Raw genomic sequence first — 24,660 nt, 5'->3', positions numbered from 1 at the left:
CCACTCAAGCAATAGACATTCCATTTCATCCATTACTGGATGCCGACTAAGAGAGACCACTAGCAGAACCAACAGTGACTTTGGGAGCTTTCAAGATCCTTTCTCTCTGCGTGTAAATAGTACGAAGGGTGGACGCAGGCAAGTTCCACTCACACACAATGTCTTTATTTCATTCATCATGATCGAAATGTTGAATTAGGCCAAGTTTTTCTGATAACTTAGGACATATCTTGCTAACGAATGCATAAAATAAACCAAGATAAAGAACAGATGCTCACAGACATAGTTCAAAGCTGGAACTTTAAACATTGAGTCTCAATAGGATAAGTAAAAGGTAAATCAGGCTTAGATTTAAGTTCGACTTTTTTTTAATAAAGCTCTGGTTTCAAACTCACAATGTACAGCTGGGCTATAAGATTCAATTGATTGGCCAGTTCATCTCTATCTAAATTAGCTCTCTTTTTGACTTTATCCATAAATGAAATAGTTTGACCTCTAATATAAGCTTTAAAAGAGCCCCATATTACCAAAACAGAAACCTCCGAAGAAAAATTTTTTTTCAGAAAAGAAAGAAATTTGATCTTTTATGAATTCCAAAAAGTCAGGATCTGATATAAAGATAGGATTGAAACCCCATTGTTCAGTAATTCTAGGCAAATCCAGAATACTAATTGATAATACCACTGGAGAGTGGTCAGAGATTAATATATTCTCATATTTAGAGGAATCAATAAATGGAATTAGTTGGTAATCTACAAGGAAATAATCAATATGATTATACATATTATACATTATACATGTATAATGCACCTTGGATTAAAAAAAAAGAGAATTCCTTATTATTAGATGGAAAAATCTCTATAATGCCACATTGTAACATGAACGAGTTAATGAGTATAGCAGACTTGTTTAATGTAGCAGTTTTGGGAGATGAGTGATTGAGTACAGGGTCTAGCCTACAGTTCCAATCACCTTCTACAATGAAAGAATATAAATTTAAATCTGGTAAGAGAGAAAAAAGCCATTTGGATCTTCTCTATTAGGGCCGTAAATATTAACAAAAACAATAAATTTATTCTAAAGTTTACCAATTAGAATCAAATAGCATCCATGCAGATCAGTAATAATGTTATGTTTAACAAACAGAATAGTCTGATCAATCAATATTGAGACATCTCTGGGCTTAGCCATAAATGTTGAATGAAAGCGCTGACACTTCCAAAATCTTTTAAAAAAAAGAGGTATCTGATAGACTAAAAGGTATCCCTAGTGTAAACTTGTTTACACTTGAAAATGTCTTATGTCATTTTATAGGATGATTCAAAGCAGAAATATTCCAACTAATTATCTTTATAACTATAGCTGCCTGAAAAATTAGAATCCAATATTACAAAGAAAGCAAAATTAAGATCAATATAATTAATCAGCTGTAACATTATAAGCACCCTACAAGTGCTGAAACAGTGACATCTTTGAGGAACCCAAATAAGTTCGCATTTCAAGCCCAGACTAAAATTACCCTCCCCTATTGCAAACCCAGCTATTGCAAACTGTCCATGGGAACACAAGCTAACAAACAACCCTTACATTGATCTGTTGGCAACACTCCTAATCATCTGAAAGCTAAACCATACTTCAATAAACTACTAGACATGTTTTGACTAAAAATAAAATGCAACGTCAAAAAGGAAAACAGCTGCATACTTGTTGATGTGTTGGGTTTAGACACACTCATTATAAAAATGACCTTGAGCCTGGAGTCGGATTTGTAGCTTGTTTTATTTTATCATACACATAGTGAATATCTACATGTGCAGGCTTTTCCCTGCTGGACCTGAGACTCTTTCTCTAAGATACAGAAGTCCCATCCCATGACCTCTTTGGCCCACTCAATGTCCCTTCAATCCCCCTTACTTTGCATTCGAGGCCCCCTTTTCTGGGGCTTCGCCCACTACAGTTACCTTTATGTATTCTGATACAAATATCCATACAACATTTAAAATACACAAGTCTTTCTTGCCTCTGGATGTTTTACAGTCTCTACAGATTGAGTCTGTGGTCTCTTTACTTCTCATCCTGACCTCGTTCTTATTATGTCAGTCGAACTCTGTGTTTCAGTCGGTAGAGTCTCTGGACCTGCCTTTGCAGGAGAGTCCATTTCCGGACTGTGCTCTTGTTGCTTTTCACCTGGAGACTCTGGTATGGGAACAAGATGTTGGCAATTCCAGCTCAGTGTCCCTTGTGGTCCGCTAACCATGTACAACCGTGGGCTGTAGTGCATGGAAGTTACTGTACCTTGCTGTCTTGCATCAGAGATCCATACCTCATCTCCTGGTGCCAACCTTTCCAGGTCACTAATTCTGTGTCTCTCATTATACCACTTCACATTCTTACACCTCTTCTCCCTCTCCTCGTTCTGGATTTCTAGCAAGTCTAGGAGTTCCTGCTGAAACCTCTCTGGAAGGGTTGGTAGCATCATGCAAGGGCAACATCCCATTAGAAATTGGGCTGGACTGTAGCCGTTGCTCAGCGGTGTGACTCTGTATGCCAATAGTGGATAAGGATCTTTTGCTTTCTTGAGTAGGTTCTTCACTGTCTGTACTGTTCACTCTGCCTCGCCATTGCTTTGTGGATACTTAGGGCTACTGGACACATGTTCAAACCCATAATTTGTTGCCAGGGATTTCATGTTTTGTCCAGAGAATTGTGGACTATTGTCGCTTGCCATGCCATGCAAACATCGGTTTTTAAATGAACAATTACATTGTCAGGCTGAGTTCTATGAATCTAGAAAAATAGTCCATCACTAATAAGTATGTGTTCTCTCTAAGAGTGAATAAGTCCACACCAAGATTTTCCCATGGCCTGTTAGGGAATTTACTCGGCATCAGTGATTCTCTTACATTTGTATTTTCCTGGATGCACTCTCTGCATCTCAAGACAATCTCACTTATTTGATTACTCAGACCTGGTCACCACACGGCCCTCATGTATTTTCTCGAATACTTTGTTCCGCACGTTAGCAGGAATAACTAATCTTGTACCACGCAGGAGTAGTCCATTGTGCACACACAGAACGGCCCTCTCTTGCCAGTAATGTTAGACTGGTCCTTGTAACTGGTTTCTGTCTGTCCAGCCTCCACTGCAGTATTTCATGACATGCGCGCACACATTGTCAGTGCACAGTTACCCTCGGAGCTCCGTCAGTTATCTGTCGCTTGTTGGGAGGTTTTCCATCACCGTCTTGTAGTGGGGAGCGAGAGAGTGTATCCACAGTTGTGAGGTTCTTCCCAGGTGTGTATGAGTATTTCATCAGCCTCATCCTGAACCTCTGTATCTGTGGCGGCAGCGAATCCAGCGCTTGCCCACCTAGCAGATTCATAAGTGGTTTGTGGTCCGTCTCCAACTCTTACTGTAGTCCCAAAATAACATTGTTGAATCTCTCGCAAGTCCACATCAGTGCCAATGCCTATTTTTCCAGCTGTGCGTACCATTGCTCTGTCTCTATTGGTGATTTGGAAGCACAAGTGACTGGTGACCAATTGTCTCCATCCTTCTGTAGTAATACTGCCCCCAGTCCATATGATGAAGTGCCAGCTGAAATTCTCAGTTGCCTATTTGGATCATACAACTGAATGACCAGTGCGGATGATATTCTCACCTGAGGTTACTAAATATCCTCTGTTGCTCCTGTCCCCAGCTCCACTGGTTTTTCTTGGACAACTGGTCTCTCAGTGCTTTGTCCTTTTCAGCTAGGTTTGGTATGATCTTCCCTACTTGGTTCACCATTCAGATGAAATTTCTAAGCTCACTAATGTTTGTTGGCTCCTTCATGTCCTGCACAGCTCTTGTCTTGTCTGGGTCTGGTTCCATGCCATCTGCTGAGATGATGTACGCCAGTAATTTCACCTGCCTCCTTCCAAACTCAGACTTTGCCATGTTGAGAGTGACCCCTGCCTTTTCTGCTCGTTCTAGGACTGCATGGACTCTCGCATCATGTTGGTCCTTCGTGGTCTCCCAAATGAGGATATCGTCCATGTGGCAGACAACTCCTTCCAGGACTGGGGTAACTTCTGTCACCATTTTGTTCTGGAAGTGTTCAGAGGCAGTGGATACAGCAAAAGGTAGGTGGTTGAAATAGTAACACCCAAATGGTGTGATAAATGTCGTGCAGAAAGCTAATTCTTTGGACAAAGGAATTTTGCAAAATCCCATGTTCGCATCCAACTTGGTGAAATATTGTGCACCAGTGAGCATGCCAGAGTTTCATCCACTGAAGGATGTATAAATTTTTCTCTGCATACTGACCAATTCAAGGGTGTCATGTCTACAGAAATGTGAACATCTTCTTTATTCTTTTACTGTGCTACCACCATACTGCAGCACCATTCTGTAGGCTCCTCTATGTGGCCAAACTTCTCTATTCTTTCAAGCTCTCTCTTCACTTTGCCCATGGGTGGCAATGAGACTCAGGCTTGAGTTTAATGATGTATGGCTTCTGTACTAGCCCGAGTCCATCGCAAAGTTTGGGCAATGGCTTCCCAACCATCTTTGGTCTAGGGCGTCCAATCTGGCCACCAGCTGGAGTCTCATTGAAGATGGTCTGCTCAACAGTGCCACTTGTAAGTATAGTTCTTCTGTGGTACTCCTCTCTCTGGATGAGAGTGTTTCTTTTGCCGATCCTAGGACCATCAATTTCACTCGCCTTGGATTGTAGTGTGGCTTCTGTGTTTTTCCTAGCTTTCTGACTCCGGGTATAATTCTTTTGAACACCTGCTTGGGAATGGCTCTAACATCAGCCCCTGTGTCGATTTTGAAGGTCACTTTGCTGCCATCTATGTTAATAATGGCTATCTAGGGATCCTCGCCTGATGCTATTTCTCTGAGGAACAATCTATCCACACCCTCTGCTACCTCATTCACCATGCGGGTTGACCGATGGACTTTTCCGTAGATTCCTCGTTTGCCACAGTTGTGGCATTCTGCACGCCTGGCTGGGCATTGAAATGCTGGGTGGAACAGTAGTTTTCCGCACTTGGGGCGTGTCTTGCACTCTACTCTGCTCTGCGTCATTGCTTTAACTTTTTGCTGTCCCCTTCGCCTTTCATCTTCTGCTGTCTTCCTCTCTTAAGTTGCACTGCATCTACTGCTCGTTTGCTTGCGCACATTTCTCGCAAGTCAGTGTGCTGCTGCTTTATCGCCTCTGACCGTCGAGCCGTTGTGACTGCTTTGGTTAGCATGAGGTCTTTGTCGAGTTGCATCCTCTCTGATGAATCTCTTAGACCCATTACTAGTCTGTTGCGTAAAGGTTGGTCATGCAGATCCCTGATATTCGCAGTTCTCTGCCAGTGAGTACAAGGCTGTAATGGATGCATCTACTGTGTCTCCAAGCTGCTGGACTCTTGTTGTTTCGCCCGTTCATAAATTACGTTCTTCTTAGATGCAAAATAATAATCGAACCCTCTCTGTACTGCAATGTACTGTTGTTGCTGTGTACCTGTTAAATCTGGGGCTCATAGCATGTCGTCAGCCTCGACCCCTATGCAGTATACCTGCGTATTCACCTGGTTAGCTTCAGAGGAATTATTTAAATTACTTGCCAATCTGAAGCGCTCGAATCTCCTTGTCCACTTCTCCTACTCCAGTGGCTTTGAGAAGTCAAAGTGTTCTGGAGGTTTTATCGTGAAAGTCACCCTTGGAGGAGCCACCGCTACCAATTGGGGTGCCTCCACATATAACCATATAACAACAGTTTATGGCATGGAAACAGGCCATCTCGGCCCTTCAAGTCCACGCCGGTTCACACAAGCAACCCCCCACTTATTTTCCGGCCATAGCCCTCCAAACCCCTCCTATCCATGTATATATCCAGCCTCCTCTTAAATGAAAGAATTGACTCTGCCTCAACTATTTCCTCCTGAAGATTATTCCATTCAGCCCCCACTCTCTGAGTGAAGAAACATCCTCTAATGTTTCCCCTAATATTTTGCCCCCTTACCCTCAACTTGTGTCCTCTTGTTTCAAACTCCCCTGCTCTTAGGGACAAGAATCTACTTGCGTCTAGTCTATCTATTCCCTTCATAATTTTAAAAAGCTCTATCAAATCCCCTCTCATCCATCTACGTTCCAGTGAATAAAGCCCTAATCTCGTCAATCTTTCTCTATACTCCAGATATTTTAAGCTAGGCAACATCCTTGTAAATCTTCTCTACACCCTCTCCACCTTATCTATATCCTTCCTATAATTTGGAGACCTGAAATGAACACAATACTCCAAACCCGGCCTCACCAACGCCTTAAACAGTCGCAGCATCACTTCCCAGCTCCTATACTCTATGCTATGATTTATGAAAGCTAACATACCAAATGCCTTCTTAACCACCCTGTCAACATGGGAATCCACCTTCAAGGAACCCTGCACCATAACTCCAAGATCTCTTTGTTCTTGTGCATTCCCCGATGTTCTCCCCTTTACTACATATATCCTATTTTGATTATTTTTTTCCTACATGAAGCACCTCACACTTCTCTACATTAAATTACATCTGCCATCTTTCAGTCCAATTTTCCAGACAAACCAAATCCCTCTGTATTCCTTGAAATCCTTCCTCGCTATCCACCACTCCCCCTATTTTCGCATGATCTGTGTATTTAATTATCCAATTAACCACCCCATCATCCAAATCATTAATATAAATTATTAACAACAGGGAACCCAGCACCAATTCTTGAGGTATGCCACTTGTCACAAGCCTCCATCCTGACAGACAGTTGTCCACCATGACCCTCTGCTGTCTCTCCTCCAGCCACCTCTGAACCCATCTTACTATTTTTCTATTAATCCCTAGTGACTGAACCTTCCTTACTAACTTTTCATGTGGAACTTTATCAAAAGCTTTGCTAAAATCAAGATAGACTACATCAACTGCCCTACCTTCATCCACCTTTCCTGTCACTTCTTTGAAATAGTCAACAAGGTTCGTCAAACATGACTTCCCCTTCACAAACCTATGCTGGGTGCTTCTGATCAATCTCTGCCTATCCAGATATTTATACACACTATCGAGATATTTATACACACTTTTTTTTTCTTTTCTTTTTTTCTTATTATAGAGTATTCTTAGAGATGGTGTGCATGTTCAGACTCATCCTCCATTTTGGCTCACCTCTTTCAATTTTATTCTTCACATCCTGCCTGTCCTTCTCTCTGTAGCTTAAAGTTCCACTCCTGACACCAGGAGTGGGTTCAGACACGTTCGTTTTTAAAATGACCTTGAGCCTAGAGTTGCATCCGTAGTTTGTTTCATTTTTTACCATATCTACCTGCACAAGTTTTTCCCTGCTTGTCTTTAGCCTCTCTCTCCAAGATCAGATGTCCTGGCCCGTGATTTAGAATCAATATCCCACCAATAGTGTTACACCACAATTGTAACTATTTTATCGAAATTAAAATTATTAATTAAGTTTTAAATATTTTGAAATAATAGCCTTACAGTAGATGCCAATTAATGAATAATTAATTCAAAAAAGGAAATAAGACATTAACAGTCTTATAAAAAGAATAAAAACCAATAAAAGAAAATGGACTTCTCACATTATTAAAAAATACCTAATTCCGAAGAGAAACATATCCCGGCATAATTAAACAGCCACTCAAAAACCGAGCAATAATGATTAGAATGACATACAGTCAAACCCAGAATATCAGCACTTTCCTGAACAGCTGAAGCAGAAGGAAATTCTTCCAGAAATTGCTGAGCAACCTTAGGGGATTTCAGCCATTGTGTAGATTTACCAGGCAAAATGGTTTGCTGTTGAGCCGGGAAAACCAGAGATAGTTTAAAACAGTCTTTGTAGATATAGTTGAGACATAACTTCTTTGTACTGGGTACTTTCCTTCATGACCTCCGCGGGGTAATCATCAACGATCCGAATGTTCTGTCAATAATACCGCAACATCCCTCTACTCCGGGATTCCCTTACAAGTTGGACTTTAATCTGAAAAACGATGTCAGCAAAGAATAATCGAGTGAGGCTTGCCATCGAGAGCTGGTTTAGGAATAAGTGATCTATGCACTCCGTCGACTTCGGTACTGTAGATGGCAAGTCTTGACCAAACACCTCACGGAGAAACTCGGCAAGGAATTTGGTAAGGTGGCCAGATTCCATTTCTTCTCTTAATCTGATAATTCATAAATTGTTTCTTCAACTCCTAGCATCCAAATTTGTGACTTGATTCAGTAAAGTAACATTAGATTATCACCTTGCAACTTCTGAAATTGTGCTTCCAGAAATTCAGCTGAAGAATCCAGATCCTTAATTTTCATATCGTGAATTTCAATAACAGTTGGTTACTCATCCAGCTTTTATTGGCAACCTGAGCAGTAGATACTTTGCTTTTTAGATTCTTCCTTGGCTCTTTCATGCATTCCAGAATTGTAGAGATTGATTCCCCAAAGCTGGAAGTTTCTTCTCTTTTTTTTTCCAGCCATATTAAACTTACTTAAAAAAGAACATTAAGATGAAAAAAAAATAAGAAAAGGAAAAAAAAACTCAGAACGAAAGGTATGGAAGCTGGAAAAATTAAAAAGGTTAGGAACAGCTAAAAGATGCTGTACCCCATGGGATGCCAGCAGTGAACTCACACTAAAGGACATCTGTACAAGGTGAGGGGAGGAGAGTTTAGGGGTAAAGTCTTTTACACAGAGAGTTGTGGGTGCCTGGAATGCATTGCCAGGGGTGATGATGGAGGCTGATGTTAAAGCGTACCTAAGGTTGCTTAATAAGCCAACACGAATACAGCTGAAAACATTTTAAATTCACTTTGCAAAGCATGAGAAGTCTGTTACAGAAAAAAAGTACTGCCACCAGCAACAAGTCTCACCCCAAAAGTGCCTGCCTCATAGTTTACAGGTCACATAGCTATTTAGATAAATTTCCAGTTTTCCAGAATATTCAAACAGCATTTTTTCCATACAAGTACATGTTTCTTAGGATTCTCTTGTGATTTGTTAATCAGGGCCATGTCCTTTTCTCAGTGGTTAATAGTCTTTGCTAAATAAAATGTTCATATTCAGCCTTCGGCTTGCTAAATTAAAAAAAAAGCAAGAGAATGGAATTTAGTTATTCTCCCTGTCTCCCAGTCAACATTTTAAACTCACATTCTACTATCTCAATAGGGATATTTAAAAGACTCTTAGAAAATGTAGTGTGAATAAAGGCTCTCACGACTGGAAGGAGAACAAATGCTTTTATTCACTTATGACTAAGGGAAGGGTCTCACAGTCCATCTGAGTTTAGGCGGGAATCCAAGGTTCTATGTGAGCAGATGGGGGTGGGGCCAGGAGGCAGGGTCAGCCATCAGCACAACAGCCCGCCAGTGAATCCCAGTTCACTGCATTCACTCTTTCCTGCAGAATTTAGGGTCTGTGAATGAAGACAGAGAACATGGAATGGTTGAAAAATATACTGTTATTTACAAATTTATAGATTTAAGCGTTCTGGAGATCCTGGTGGCTCGCAGGGCACTTGAGGCAATGGACCCTCTGTTCCAGTGGGTGCCAGGACCCTGATGGAGATGGTGCCCTCCCTGCCATCCGGGTAGTCCACATAGGCATACATGGAATAGGAGTGGAGCAGTTTCACCCTTTCCACTAGAGGGGGTCAGTTTTGCTTCTCCTCTCATGACTTCTGAGAAGGACTGGACCAGGAGTGGTGAGCCAGTTTGGGAATGTAGTTCCCAATGCCGACCTTCTTTCAAAATTGAATAGGAGCTCATGAGGAGTAGCGTTGGTCATGGTACATAGTAGCGACCGGATGGAATGGAGCGCCAAAGAAAGGACTTCCTACCAGCATGAAACTGGAAGGCCTTTTGACTTCAGGGGCATTTTGACAGACTTCCAGACTGTGGCATTCTCCTTTTCAACCTGCCCGTTCCCCTTGGGGTTGTAGCTAGTAGTCTTGCTGGATGCGATGTCCCATGCCAGCAGGTAATGACATAGCTCATCACTCATTAAGGATGAGTCAGGTTGCTATGAATATAGCTGGGATACCCAAACAGGGCAAAAATGGAATCTAGGGTCTTTATGACTGATGAAGTGGACATGTCTAGACATGGAAAGGTGAATGGGAAGCAGGAGTACTCATCAAAGATAGAAAATGTTCTTGTTCGTGGAGGGGAGAAGTCCCTTAAAATCAACACTAAGCCATTCAAAAGGCCTAGATAACTTGATCAGGTGTGCCTTTGCAGGGTGATAGAAGTGTGGCTTGCACTCCATACAGACCTGTTCATTTCCCTGATGTCTTCCATGGAGTAGAGCAGATTGAGTCCCTTGACAAAATGAGCCATGCTGGATGGCAGAGCTCATTAAGCATAGACCACTCTTGGCCGGTGTGTGCAGGGGCACAGCTTCCTCTGGATAAGACATCTGGATGGCATTAAGGGCTCCTGGCTGATAGGCCATGTCATCTCGATCCTCCACCAAGCAATCTTGATATTTTTGATTTCCCCCTCTTGATGTTATTAAACATGAATGTGACCAAGCGCTGGTCAGTGAGGAGCATAAATCTCCTGGCACCCACGTAGTGTCTCCAGTGCCTTATGACTTCTACAGTGAGGTTCCAAAGCTCATGGCTTTGCAATGTCCGAGAGAAGAATGCCCACCTGATTGAGGGTAGTGGCCAGGGCTATGTCTGAAGTGTCACTTTCCACTTGGAAATGTACATTCTTGCCAACCCCATGCATGGCAGTTTTTGCAATGTGATCTCAGAGGTAGTTAAAAGCCATTTGGAATTCAGCCGTGAGGGGAAAATTAGTGGCTTTTAAGAGAGGATAAATCTTATCAGCATATTGAGGGATCTACTGGGCATAACATGAGATAAACCCTAGGCATATCCTCAAAGCCTTTGTGGTCTGGGAACAGGGAGCTCTAACGGGGGCGGATCCTATCAGGATCACGACCAATGATGTCATTCTCCACCACGTAGCCAAGGATAGCCAGATGTTTAGTCCTGAACATGCACTTATCAGAGTTATAAGTGAGGTTCAGGGTTTTTCCTGTGTGAAAAAGCTCTAGAGGTTGGTGTCATGGTCTTCCAAAGTGTGGCAACAGATGGTGACATTATTGAGGTAGGGGAAGGTAGCCTTCAATCCATACTCATCCACCATTCTGTCCATCTGCCTCTGGAAGATAGAAACCCCATTAGTAATACCAAAAGGGACCCACCCGAATTGATAGAGATGACTTTTAGCCTCAAAATCCATATATGGATGGTCCTCGGAATGGATTGGTAGCTGGTGTACTGATTAATAGTTTGGCTATAGTCAATTTCTATCCTGGACTTGTTTTCCCCTTTTACCACTACCAGCTCCAGCAGATGTTGTGTCTCAGACTTTATGAAATCTCAGTCTGCTGTACTGTACCTCCTGTTCTTGGTAGCAATGGATTTGCAGTCTGGGGACAGATTCGGGAAGAGAGGAGGGGGGTTGATATTCAGTGTGAAGAGGCTGCGTGTGGGTTTTGGCTTTAAAGGACCCCCATTTTGAACCATTATGGGGGGAGGGGACCAGAATACTCCAAGGTTACGCTTTTAAGGTGATACAGGAAGTCCAGACCCAACAGCACTGGAGTATACAATTCATCAAATATATACAAACATATTTTACAAAATTCCACACCCCCCACCCCCCACCAAATGACAGATGCTCTATGCAAAGTTGTTGAATACACATGCAATCTGAATGAAACACAAGGAATATGCAATAATTGGAAGGATACATCTTTAGATTGTACTCTTGCACAGTCCGTGAGTCTATGAAGCTTTCAATAGAGCATGCATCGATTAGGCATTTAGTCGAGAGTCTGTTTACCTTCATTGTCACTATGGAGTTGCTAAGCTGGTGAGGTCTGTCCTGATCTAGAACCATTGAGGCTAGGACTCCATACTCCTCATTCGAGTGGCCCCCATCATCCTGGGTTGCCCTGCGTGGGTAAGATGGTGTTGATCTCGTGGCACGTCAAGATGGCCACACTCTTTCCTCCTCAGACGATGGTGCCATGTTTGAATTTGGGTCATGATAAGATGGCCACTGAGCCTTTTCACGCTGTTTCCTCACTTTCTTCCATCGACATGTAGCGCAGTAAGTGGGTTTGGGTGAATTTGGGGCAGACGGCTTGGGGCTGGAATCGGGTCCAGGAGCTGTGCAGGCACTAGACTTCCCCTCATGTGGAAAACCCTCACTCAATGCCCTTTCTTGCCACAGCTGGAACACACTGAGTCTTGAGCTGGGCCACACGATTTGGGAGCACTCCCTAGCATGGGAAGCAGCAGCCATTAGGACTGTGGTAGCGGGAGCAGTCAGTCCTTGGAAGGGCTCACCTGGGAGAGCGACCTCGCTGGCTTCGAGGTCATCGTTCTCCAGCTTGGCCTGCTCCAATGATTTGGCCAGCTCAACATGACTAGCCAGGTCTTTCTTACAAAACTCGAGCAGTCGCTGCCTTATGGACCTCGAGCGGACCCTCACGACTAGACTAGAGTGTCCCAGATCTGTTTTTCTTCATGAATGCGGCCCGTAGCTGCTTCATACCTGCACTTCTTGGCGATGGAGAATGCCTCAATGGCAGCATTGTATGTAGTGCAGGGTCTGATGACTGTATACCCTTTCATTTCTACCCTCGAAAGAAGTGTGGACCTCCTGAGTTCATCAGTGTGGAAGACATCTCTGGTCGCATTCAGGTAGGCCTGGAAGCAGTCTAACCAGTACGTAAACACCTCAGCCACATCGGGGGTCAGAGGGTCTATCAGCAGAATACCCGGACTGAGTAGCAATTCCATCATTTAGGGAATAAGCTAATAAAATTGTAGCATGAATAAAAGCTCTAACAACTGGAGGGAGATTAAATGCTTTTATTAACTTATAACTATGGGTAGGGTTTCACAGTAATCTTCAGAAGGGTTCTGGGTTTAGGCGGGAAACCAGGTTTATATGTGAGCAGATGGGGTGGAGCCAGGAGGCGGGGCCAGCCATCAACACAACATCCTGCCAGTGAATCCCAGTTCACTGCAGATAAGCAATGGATGAAAGAAAAATAGATTTTTATGAGGCAGGGAAGGTTTAGCTTTTTTTGTGTGTCGCTTTTCCCAAAGGTGAATAAAAATGGAATGGATACCCTGTATGCTTTGAATGAGACACAGTATAGATAATAAGTTCCTGATCTCTTTCTTTGTACCCTCACTCCTGTGGGCATTATCAAGGCTGAATAAAGAAACTGTTGTATGTTTAATTGGTTCTGCTGTTTGTTTTATTACAGCGTGGGCTGACTTTCACAGGTTTATATATGTTGGCATATCAGCGTGGGTTGAAGGGTGTGTTTGGTGATGTAATGTACTATGATCTAACTAAAAGCACAGAGGAGAAACATTGCAGGAAATGGAGCTGCTCTACTCAAGATCAGAAGGTAGTGAATGCAGCTCAGAACATAAAGCAAACTTCATTCCCCCTGAATAGACTCCATCTACATCTTCCAGTGCCAAGGAGAGGCAGCCACCAGACTGAAGGACGTGTCACACCCTGGAGGCACTCTCTTCTCCCTCTACCCATTGTGGACTTTGTTTAAGAGGGTGAAATCACACACCAACAGGCTTAAGGACTGTTTCTTTCCCTCATCCATCAGGCTCCTTTCAGGCACTTTTCAAAGTCTCATAGATAACACATAGATCTAGGAAAATGGAGGTTTATGGCCTGTCAAGGAGGGAAGTGGTGGGTAGGTTTATAACACTCAGCACAACATTGTGGTCAAAAGGGCGTACCATATATAAACATATAACAATTATAGCATAGAAACAGGCCAACTTGGCCCTTCTCATCTTTGCCAAACACTTCCTTCCACTTAACCCACTGACCTACCCTCAACCCATAACCCTCCATTCCTTCCCATCCATATACATATCCAAGTTCTCCTAAAATTCCACTATCAAGTCTGCCTCTGCTACTTCGTCAGGAAATTCGTTCCACACACCCATCATTCTCTCAATAAAGAAATCCACCCTTGCGTTTCTTCTAAACTTTTGCCCCCTAACTCTCAGCTCATGTCCTTTCATTGGTAGCTCCCCCTTTCTTAAAGGATTAAAAAATACATCAACTCTATCTATATCCCTAATAATTTTCAATACCTCATCCAAATCCCCTCTCAACCTTCTATGCTCCAAAGGATAAAGACCTAATTTATTTAACTTTTCCCTTCAACTTAGACCTTGTAACCCTTGCAACGTTCTAGTAAATCTTCTTTGCACTCTTTCCAATTTGTTGATATCTTTCCTGTACTTTGGTGATCAAAACTGTACACAATACTCCAAGTTTGGCCTCACCAATCCCTTGTGCAATTTGAACGTAACATCCCAGCTCTTATACTCAATGCTCTGATTTATAAAGGCCAACATACCATAAGCTTTTTTCACCACCCTATCCACATGTGACTTCAGCTTCTGGGAACTATGTACTATTATTCCTAGATCTCTCTGTTCTACTACACTTTCAATGCTCTACCATTCACCATGTACATCATTTTTTGATTAGCCCTACCAAAATGTAACACCTCACATCTATATTAAACTCTATCTGCCATTTTTCAGCCCATCTTTCTAGCTGATCTAAATCCCTCTGCAAGCTTTGAAACCCTTCTGCACTATTCCACAGCTCATATCAACCAAATACTTACTAATCCAATTTACCACCCCATCATCCAGATCATTAAATGTAAATAGTAATGGGCCCAATACTGATCCCTGAGGCACACTACTAGTCACTGGTTTCCAATCTGAAAATATCTACTACTACTCTCCAGCATCTCCCATTCAACTATTCTGGAATACATTTTATTATTTAAATGTTAATACTGAATGATTGAACCTTCCGAACTAACCTTCCCTGAGGAACCTTATCAAAGACCTTACTAAAATCCATATATACAACATCCACTGCCTTATCCTCACCAATATTTCTAGTAATGTCCTCAAAAATTTCATTAAGGTTTGTCAAACATGACCTTCCCTTCACAAATCCATGTTGACTGTTCCTAATCAAACCCTGCCTATCCAAATATTTATATATACCATCTCTAAGAATACTTTCCATTAACATACCCACTACTGACGTCAAACTTATAGGCCTATAAACTAAATTTACTCCTAGCACCCTTTTTAAACAATGGAACTACATGAGCTACCCTCCAATCATCTGACACTATTCCCATTTACTAATGAATTTTTCAATATCTCTGTCAAAGCCCCTACTATTTCTACTATAACCTCCCTCAAGATCCTAGGAAATATCTTGTCAGGACCTGGAGACTTATCCACCTTTATTTTCCTTTAAAGCACCGGTCAAGAAAAAGGGCAGCAAAAGAGGGAAAAATCAACCGTGGTTCACAAAGGAAATAAAGGAGAGTATAAAATTGAAGGCGCAGGTGTACAAAGCTGCAAAGAGCAGTGGGAAACTGGAAGATTGGGAAAACTTTAAGAGACAACAAGGGATTACAAAGTGGGTAATAAGAAATGGGAAAAAGGATCATGAAAGTAAATTGGCACAAAATATTAAAACAGAAAGCAAAAAATTTTATAAATATATAAAACGGAAGAGGGTGGCCAGAGTTAACATAGGACCCTTGGAGGATGAGAAAGGAAAACTGGTAGCAAAAAATGAGGAAATGGCCGAGGCATTAAACAAATATTTTGTGTCAGTCTTCACGGTGGAAGATACGTCCAGCATCCCCAAGTGCGGAGTTAAGGATGTGAATGTTGGGGAGGGCCTTGATAAAATAGTTGTTACAAAGGAAGTAGTGATGGAGAAACTAAAGGGATTCAAGCCAGACAAATCACCTGGTCCTGATGATATGCATCCAAGGGTTCTGAAGGAAATGGCAGAAGTTATAGTTCATGCATTGGTGGTCATATACCAAAATTCCTTGGATTCTGGGCAGTCCCGGCAGACTGGAAGACAGCAAATGTCACGCCACTTTTTAAGAAGGGATGTAGGCAGAAGCCTGGAAATTATCGGCCAATTAGCTTGACGTCTGTAGTTGGAAAAATGCTTGAAGCCGTCATTAAAGATGAAATAGTGAAACTTTTGGAACGTAAGGGTTCAATCAGGCAGACGCAGCATGGTTTTAGAAAGGGAAGATCTTGTTTGACAAACTTGTTAGGATTCTTTGAGGATATAATGGGTGCGGTGGATAGAGGAGAACAGATTGATGTTGTATATTTGGATTTCCAGAAAGCGTTTGATAAGGTGCCGCACAAGAGACTTCTCAGTAAGTTACAGGAAAGTGGAGTCCGGGGAAGTATATTGGCCTGGATTGAAAATTGGTTGTCTGACAGGAGGCAGAGAGTCGGGATAAATGGGAGTTTTTCAGGTTGGCAGAGAGTGGTAAGTGGGGTGCCGCAGGGGTCAGTGTTAGGTCCACAACTGTTCATCATTTACATTGATGACTTGGAGGAGGGGACAAAATGTGGTGTAGCCAAGTTTGCAGATGACACCAAATTGAGTGGAAGAGCAAATTGTAATGAGGATGTGGAGAGTCTGCAGAGGGATAGAGTTAAGGTGGATGAGTGGGCAAAGGTCTGGCAGATGGAGTACAATGTTAGTAAGTGTGAGGTTATCCACTTTGGCAAGAAAAATAAAAGAGCTGAATATTATTTAAAGGGTGAAAAACTACAGCATGCTGTTGTGCAGAGGGACTTGGGAGTGCTTGTGCATGAATCGCAAAAAGTTAGGTTGCAGGTGCAGCAGGTTATTAAGAAGGCAAATGGAATGTTGGCCTTCATCGCTAGAGGAATTGAATTCAGGAGTAGGGAGGTAATGTTGCAACTGTATAAGGTACTGGTGAGACCGTTGCTGGAGTACTGTGTCCAATTCTGGTCTCCATATTTGAGGAAGGATATACTGGCTTTGGAGACGGTCCAGAGGAGGTTTACTAGGTTGATCCCTTGGATGAAGGGGTTGACTTATGATGAAAGATTAAATCATCTAGGATTGTATTCACTTGAGTTCAGAAGAATGAGAGGAGACCTTATAGAAACATATAGGATTATGAAGGGTATGGATAGGATAGATGTAGGAAGGTTTTTTGAGCTGGCCGGGGAAACTAAAATGAGAGGACACAGTCTCAAGATTTGGGGGAGTAGATTTAGGCCAGAGATGAGGAAAAATAGTTTTTCCCAGAGAGTAGTGAATGTTTGGAATTCTCTAACCAGGGAAGTGGTTGAGGCTGCTTCATTAAACATATTTAAAATTCAGTTAGATAAATTTTTACATGATAGAGGAATTAGGGGATATGGGGAGATAGGTGGAGTTAGGTCATAAATTAGATCAGCCATGATTGTATTTAATGGCGGAGCAGGCTCGATGGGCCATTTTTGGCCTACTCCTGTTCCTACTTCCTATGTTCCTATGTTCCCATGTACTTCCTCTTCTTTAATCATTATTATTTCTATAACTTCTCTACTTATTTCCCTTTACACAGATCAATATCCTTCTTCTTAGTAAATACCAAAGGAAAAAAAAACTCTTCAAAATATCCCCCATCTCCTTTGGCTCTATGCATAGCCATCCACTCTCATCCTCTATGGGTTCAGTTTTATCCCTCTCTATCCTTTGGCTCTTTAGATTTATTTTCACCTTACTTGACAAAGTTACCTTATATCTTCTCTTAGTCTTTCTAATTTCCTTCTTAAGATTCTTTTTTACATTCTTTATATTCCTCTAACACAGTGGTTCTCAACCTTTTTCTTTCCACTCACATACACTTTAAGTAATCCCTATGCCATCGGTGCTCTGTGATTAAGCAAAATATTTCAGTAACAATTGGATTTAGAGCAGTGATTTTCAACCTTCCCTTCCCACTCATATACCACCTTAAGCAATCCCTTACTAATCACGGAGCACCAATGTCACAGGGATAACAAAGTGGTATGGAGTGAAAGATAAAGATATGCTCTAACACACATTTACTGGACTGTTACATTCTACGCTCTATGTCGTTGCTCAGGTTGATAGGATACTTTAAAAAGCCTATGGGATTCTGGGCTTCATTAATAGGGGGATTGTGTATAAGAGTAGAAAAGTCATATTGCAGCTTTATAAGTCTCTGGTGAGACCACATTTGGAGTATTGTGTCCAGTTCTTGTTGCTTAATTATAGGAAGGATGTGGAGGCTATGGAAAGTGTGCAGAGGAGATTTACCAGGATGTTGCCTCGATTGGAGGACATGTCTTAGGAGGCAAGGTTGGCAAAGCTGGGACTTTTCTTTGGAGGGTAGAAAGATGAGAGGGGACTTGATCGAGGTCTACAAAATTATGAGAGGCATAGATCGGTTGGACAGTCAATACTTGTTTCCCAGGGAGGGAATAAAATTGGAAAGATTAACGGAAGGAAATATAGGGTAGACATCGGGGTAAGTTTTTTATACAGATTTGTTGAGGGTTGGAATGTCTTGCCAGGTGTAATGGTAGAGGCTGAAACATTAAGGACTATTAGATAGGCATATGGACAAAGGGAAGGTAGAGGGTTATAGGGTAGGGAGGGTTTAGCACTTTTATAGGATGCGGCACAACATGGAAGGCTGAAGGGCCTGTACAGTGCTGTAATATTTTAATGATTAATGTTTTTTAATGTAAGATCCCCAATAATGCTTTCTTCCTGCTCTTGCCTGGTACTAATTGATCTTTTCTCCAATTGTAATTCTTATACTCTGTAACTGTGCTCTTGTTCTTCATCCCTGTACAGCTCCATGAATTTTAGAGTTAACCTGTTAGACTGCTCGCAGAAGAAGTGAAGCATGAATGTTTGTAGATGCTGCGATTGCAGTAAAAACACAGAAATGCTGGAGGAACCCTGGAGATCTCGCAGCGTCCACAGGAGATAAAGAAATATAACATTGACCTTTCAAGCCTGAGTCGTTCTTCAAGGTATGAGCAAAAAGCAGGCAGTCGCCTGGATTAAAAGACCAAGGGTGAGGAGTACAGACCAAAGGGTGTTTATTGGATATGAATGGGAAGACAGGAGAAAGAAAGGTGAGAATTGACTGGGTGGGGGGGGTGGTGGGGTGAGGGGATGTTTTTGGCTCTGTGGAAGCAAAATAACGCTTCTCGTAGGGCTAGGTATAATAAGCCAAATAAATGTAAACATCCAGAGGGTGAGGGATTGAGATGAGCTCTCTGATATTCTGATATGATGGGTTTCCTCTGGGGCTACCTAGAATGACAAGTGTTTGAAGTGCAGTGTCATGTACATAAATACAGTGTACACATGCATTAATAGTCTTGCTTTCTGCAGCTTCCCAGGCACATAAAACATAAAACACAGAATATGGGGGGAGAGAAAAAGACAAAAATACTGAGGAAATTGGAAAAACAAATAATGATACCTATTCACAGTTGGTGGGATTGCAAAAGAAAATGCACTGAGATCCTTCAACGATGAAGTGAGTGACTTGTTCACAATTTGTGGCACTCACTCCCAAGTTCCCATCTTTTTAATCATCTCATGACTGCAGGTTCCAGTTGGTTCCACTTGCTCTTTCCCGCTCACACCCCTCCCAATGTCAGATCTGCTGTTCAATCACAGAGGCACCTGTGATTGACTTCCTCGTGAACATCTGCTGTCACTCTTTCTGCAAGTAATGGCTTGGATCAGTGAAGTACCACAGTTGTCAATTTCATTATTTTGGGTGAATGAACGAGTCTATAGTTCTTAGATTAAGGTGAGTCAGTCAGGCAATAATGCTGTATCGCTGTTCACTACAAGCAACATCTACAAAAGAAATAATCACAGCAGGGAGAAAAGAGCCAGTCTGCGGTGTCAATTCATGTGGCACACGACCTATCAAGCTCCAAGCCGTCATTATTGGAACAGCAATGAATAATGTTCTCTCCTTCAACATTGCTCCACACTCTTCCCACTGCAATGTGACAAAAGATTCTTTAGTCATGATGCGACACATGGAAATGACTAAATTACAGCTGAAGAGGTGCTTGCCACAGTTCACAAAGACTGCAATTCATTGTGATTCTCTGAGGGAGCCCAAAGAGCTGCAGTGATAATATTTGAATGAACAAGTAATGTTGAGTTTGACTGATAAGGTTCACTGGAACAATAATTTTGTCTCTTTAATTTCTTCCTTTAATGGGGCTATCTGGCAATGGGAGCCCTGGCTTTAGAATAATGTGACACCGATGAGTTCTACAGAGATCGTGCTGAGATACTGAAATAGTTCAAGTTAATATGGTGGTTAATAAGGAAAATGGTGCACTGGCTTTCATTAGTCTGGGGATTGAGTTCAAGAGCCGTAAACTCTATAAAACTCTGGTTAGACCACACTTGTGTTTAGTTCTGGTTACCTCATTATAGATGCAGACAGGGTCCAGAGGAGATTTACCCGGTCATTGCTTGGATTGGAGAACAGGTCTTACGAAGCTTGGTTGACCAAGCTAGGGCCTTTCTCCAGTGTGGCCTCCATGGTTGACCATGGGTACTGTGCCTCTGGTGGTAGATGGAGTGGCCTCTCCAGGGCACAAGCCAAGGTAGAGATGATATGAAGAACCATCTGATGCCCCCATGCAGTGGGGGCCACCCCCTCCCCATCCCCCTCCATGCTAATGACAGGTCCAAATGAACAACAAAATTTGATAGAGTCGGATGCCAGCAGCATCACTGGAGTTTCCGTGCCGGTGCTGGGTAGAGCAGTCAGCCGCCTTCGGGACTCTGACTCTCGATTTTTTGCTCTGGGTTTACTCCCAAAGCCTTTTCTATGAGCAGTTATAGCCACGAGGCAGTGGTGTTTTGAAATCAGAGATTCCCCTCTCCTAGATGAGTTACAATCCATGGTTAACGAGCCCCATCCACCTGGAGCAACTGATTTCAAGGCGCCAGTGACCTACCTTTGCCTGTCAGCGAGAACCATGAAGGTCAGGAGTTGGCCAGAGGCTGTTTGAGATGCACGCCTCGGAGAGCATTTGGGAGGCAGTGGGAGCTCGTCCCCACTACCACCCTTCGGCTATGACAACCTTGAGAGCTTTTATTTCCATCCTTCAGAAGAAGGATGAGAGGTAACTTAATAGGATGGACATTTTACTTGGGGCAGCAATAGTAAATACCAGAGGACATCTGTTTAAAGTGAATGGAGGAATATTTAAGAGAGACATCAGAAGTGAGCGCTTTACCCAGAGAGTAGTGGGTACCTGGCTGGGTTTGGTGGTGGAGGCTTATACAATAAGATGGCAGAGAGGTGCAGTAAACAAAGTTGTGATAGTAGAAGATTTTGACTAGTACTCCCACACTGCAAAAAGGCAGAATGGCGTGGAGTTTGTAAATGTGTTCAGGAAAGTTTTCGTAAGACATAGAACGGTTTCAAAATCAATATTTAGAGGTACCAACTCAAAAGAAAGCAATACTGGATCTCTGAGAGAAGATCCTCAGCCTCAGGAAGATGGCAGCGGTGCCAGAGCTGCTGTAACAGCAGCATTGCCGCTGGGGCGGACCCGTGGAGAGCAGGGAGTGGGCGCACAGCACTCCCTCGCCGGGTTCAACTGTCCAGTCCGACTGCTGTTGGCTCTGTACAGGCTTGAAACAGTTTGTTAAAGGGACTGATGGGGATATATTTTAAAGTTCTGCAACCGCAAGATCTGGGCCCAGGATGGCGGAGCCTGTGATTGGCAGCAGCCACAAGGAGTTGCAGACTCCAGGGAGCCCATGACTGGTGCAGGGCATCAGATAAAAGGGGCGATCACCCCTCCCCTCCCCCCCGTTGGAGAATGAGAAGCAGAGGACACGGCCATTGGAGTGGTAACGATAGCGCCGGACCAGCGAGGGGCTCTAAGGATGAAGAACGCGCAGGCGATGGGCTGATGGTGGCAGAAGGCGAGAAACCCACACAACCTGCGGACTGCAAGGTGCGCACTGTTGGAGACGGGCTCAGGAGTGGCTGAAGGGACGCCAGGTATTGGAACCAAGATGCAAGAAAGTGTCAGGGGTTGGATCTGGAGCTCGGATTCCTGATGGCAGTGTGGGAATAAGGGAAATCCATAGACATTGACTCTAAGGAGACTCTATTTTGCTTCTTCTCTGACTGTAAGTCTCTAGACAATTTATGCTGGGAGCATATATACTAGACTAAAATAAAAAAAATTTATAATCAAATTTTCTGTTTTATTAATGGCAATAAAATAATCTTGAATCAATGAAACAGGGTGGGTGATAAAAGCATGTGTAGGGGAACATTTTGGGTCTAGTGATCACAATGTCATTAGTTTCAAGTTAATTATGGAGAAGGATAGGCCTGGTCCTCGGGTTGAGATTCTAAACTGGAGAAAGGCCGATTTTGAGGAAATAAGAAAGGATCTAGAATGCGTGGATTGGAACAAGTAGTTTTCCGGCAAGCATGTGTTTGGTAAATGGATCCCATTCAAAGGCGAAATTGAAGGATTAGTGTTTTTGCTCCTGTTGTGATTAAAGGCAAAGTTAACAAGGCATTGGAAAACCTTGGTTTTCAAGGGGTATTTGGGATCTAGTTAAGAAGTAGAGAGAGGTGTACAGCAGGTATAGGCAACAAGGAGCAAATGGGATATTGGAGGGGAGAGAACTTAATGAGGAAATCAGGAAGGCAAAAAGAAGTCATGATGTTGCTTTGGAAGACAATGTATAGGAAAATCCAAAGGGTTTTGACAACTATATTAAGAATGTTACGAACTAAAAAAATGTTATTAGTACAAGTAAAAGAACAACAAATGGAAGATGCACCAGACAATGGTAAATTCTAAATAATAGATTTATTAAATTATTAATAACAAATAATTTTTATTCATGGCTAAAGTTCTTTTTGAATTTTTAATTTTCAAAAACTCGTAAATTTAACAAATAACATTACATTCTTTTCCCTCACAGAGTCCATTCCCCCCCCACCCCTCAACTGCTCCCTTCCCTCCCCTCCCCATCCCTTCTTAAGAGTCATGGAGGTTCCTTCCATGGTGAGGCTGCACTCTTTATTTTCAAATGAAAAGCAGTCAGAAAGTGGTCTCCCTTTTGAAATCCACTCATTTCTGTATTCCCCTTTTAACCCTGTCTTCCACAAGGGTCCAGCTCCTGTGTGTTCCACAGGGTCTTGACTTCTGAACAGCCTCAAGATGTCTGAATTTGCTAATATATTACTCAAAATCATGTGATATTACAATGAGCTCAGTCTCAGTTCTTGGAAATCATGTGACCATCTACTGGAATCTTTAACAGTTACCAACTCCCTTTTCTTGGAAACCATGTGACCTTCATAGCTCTGGCTTGCAGATGTCATGCCTCCAAAGGTTGACCTCAATATATTGTATAGGTAACCCTGTTCCAAACCCAATACATTACCAAACACATATTTATAGGAAGTATAGCTTAATATTAATATTAACAGATTTATTATACCTCCTTCCTCTAAAAGGTCAAAATTTTAAATTACAATCTACCATGAGTTTTTGATAGATTTCACATTCTTAAACAACATAATGCAAACAAATATTGAAGAAATTATATGTAAAGGCAAAATCTGGATGGGTAATCAAGTCATATTATTGCAAAATTAAACTCCAAAATACAAAAGGATTATGATCCTCGTAAACAATGATTAATCCCGTAGCAGTGCAAACATAAACTTCAAAATGTTGCAGAGCCAATACAAGAGACAAAAATTATTTCTCAATAGTAGAATAATTTTTTTGAAGTTTATTGAATTTCTTAGCTACATAAGCCACTGGGTGTTCAATATTATCACAGTCATTTTCCAACAATACAGCACCTGCTGCTAAAGCAAATGGCTTCTCAAAATCAGGTGATTTAAGTATATGTTTGTCAAATGCTTTCTGACACATGGCTGTCCAAATACATTTTTCACTCTTCTTCAAAAGATTAGTCAAAAGAAGAGAAATGTCAGCAGAGGTTTTCCAGATCTTTCTATAAAACCCGACCTAAAAATCTCCTAACAGCTTTCTTACAAGTGGATATAGGAAATTCAGAAATTGTCTAAACTTTAACTTGAGCAGGCTCCAATTTTCTTTGGACAACAATATAACCAAAATAAGTCACCTGAGCATGACAAAATTCACTTTCAGCTAAATTAACATGAAGAGTTTATCAAACAATTTCTCTTTATCAATTACTCTCAGAAGCATCATCTTGTATGGTTTGATGATCCATAGCCTCCTTCACTTTATTCACAATCAGGACCTCAGGTGAACGTTGTTTCTGACTAACATCCACATTAGCAAAATACAGTTTTCACATGTTAATGGGGCATCTCTGTGTTATAAATCTCCCATCAGGAGTTTTAACCCTGCAATTAACTTCATTTACCTTTAGGTCATAAGGTCCTGAACATTTTGCTCGAAGAGGATTAGAATTATTGGGAACAGGATTTGCACTTTATCCCCTGGTTTAAAAAGTCTCTGTCTGTCTTTTCTTTCAACCCAGACTTTCACTTTATCTTGAGTCACTTTTAAATTCTTCTCAGCTATTTTACACTCTTTGCAATGATCTCGAAACTTTTAAACATAGCCCAACAAATTCAACTTCACATCCTTATTAACCCACTGTTCTTTCTACAGGATGAAATGTCCTCTAAATTCATCTCC

General features: G+C 42.0%; 1 long non-coding RNA gene across 1 annotated transcript in view; it reads left to right on the top strand.

Moving 5' to 3' along the window:
• The first annotated feature begins 3,979 nt into the window (after positions 1-3,979).
• Positions 3,980-24,660, top strand: part of LOC138745888 (uncharacterized) — a 45,600-nt gene continuing 24,919 nt past the window's right edge. The window contains exons 1-2 of the long non-coding RNA XR_011346575.1: positions 3,980-4,124; positions 18,782-18,963. This is a non-coding gene — a long non-coding RNA (uncharacterized lncRNA). The remainder of the gene's footprint in view (positions 4,125-18,781; positions 18,964-24,660) is intronic.

The sequence above is a fragment of the Narcine bancroftii genome, chromosome 1 (assembly GCF_036971445.1).
Source record: "Narcine bancroftii isolate sNarBan1 chromosome 1, sNarBan1.hap1, whole genome shotgun sequence".
NCBI classification, from domain to species: Eukaryota; Metazoa; Chordata; class Chondrichthyes; order Torpediniformes; family Narcinidae; genus Narcine; species Narcine bancroftii.
Note: the sequence above shows the minus strand (reverse complement) of the source record. Positions and strands in the feature narration are given on the sequence as shown.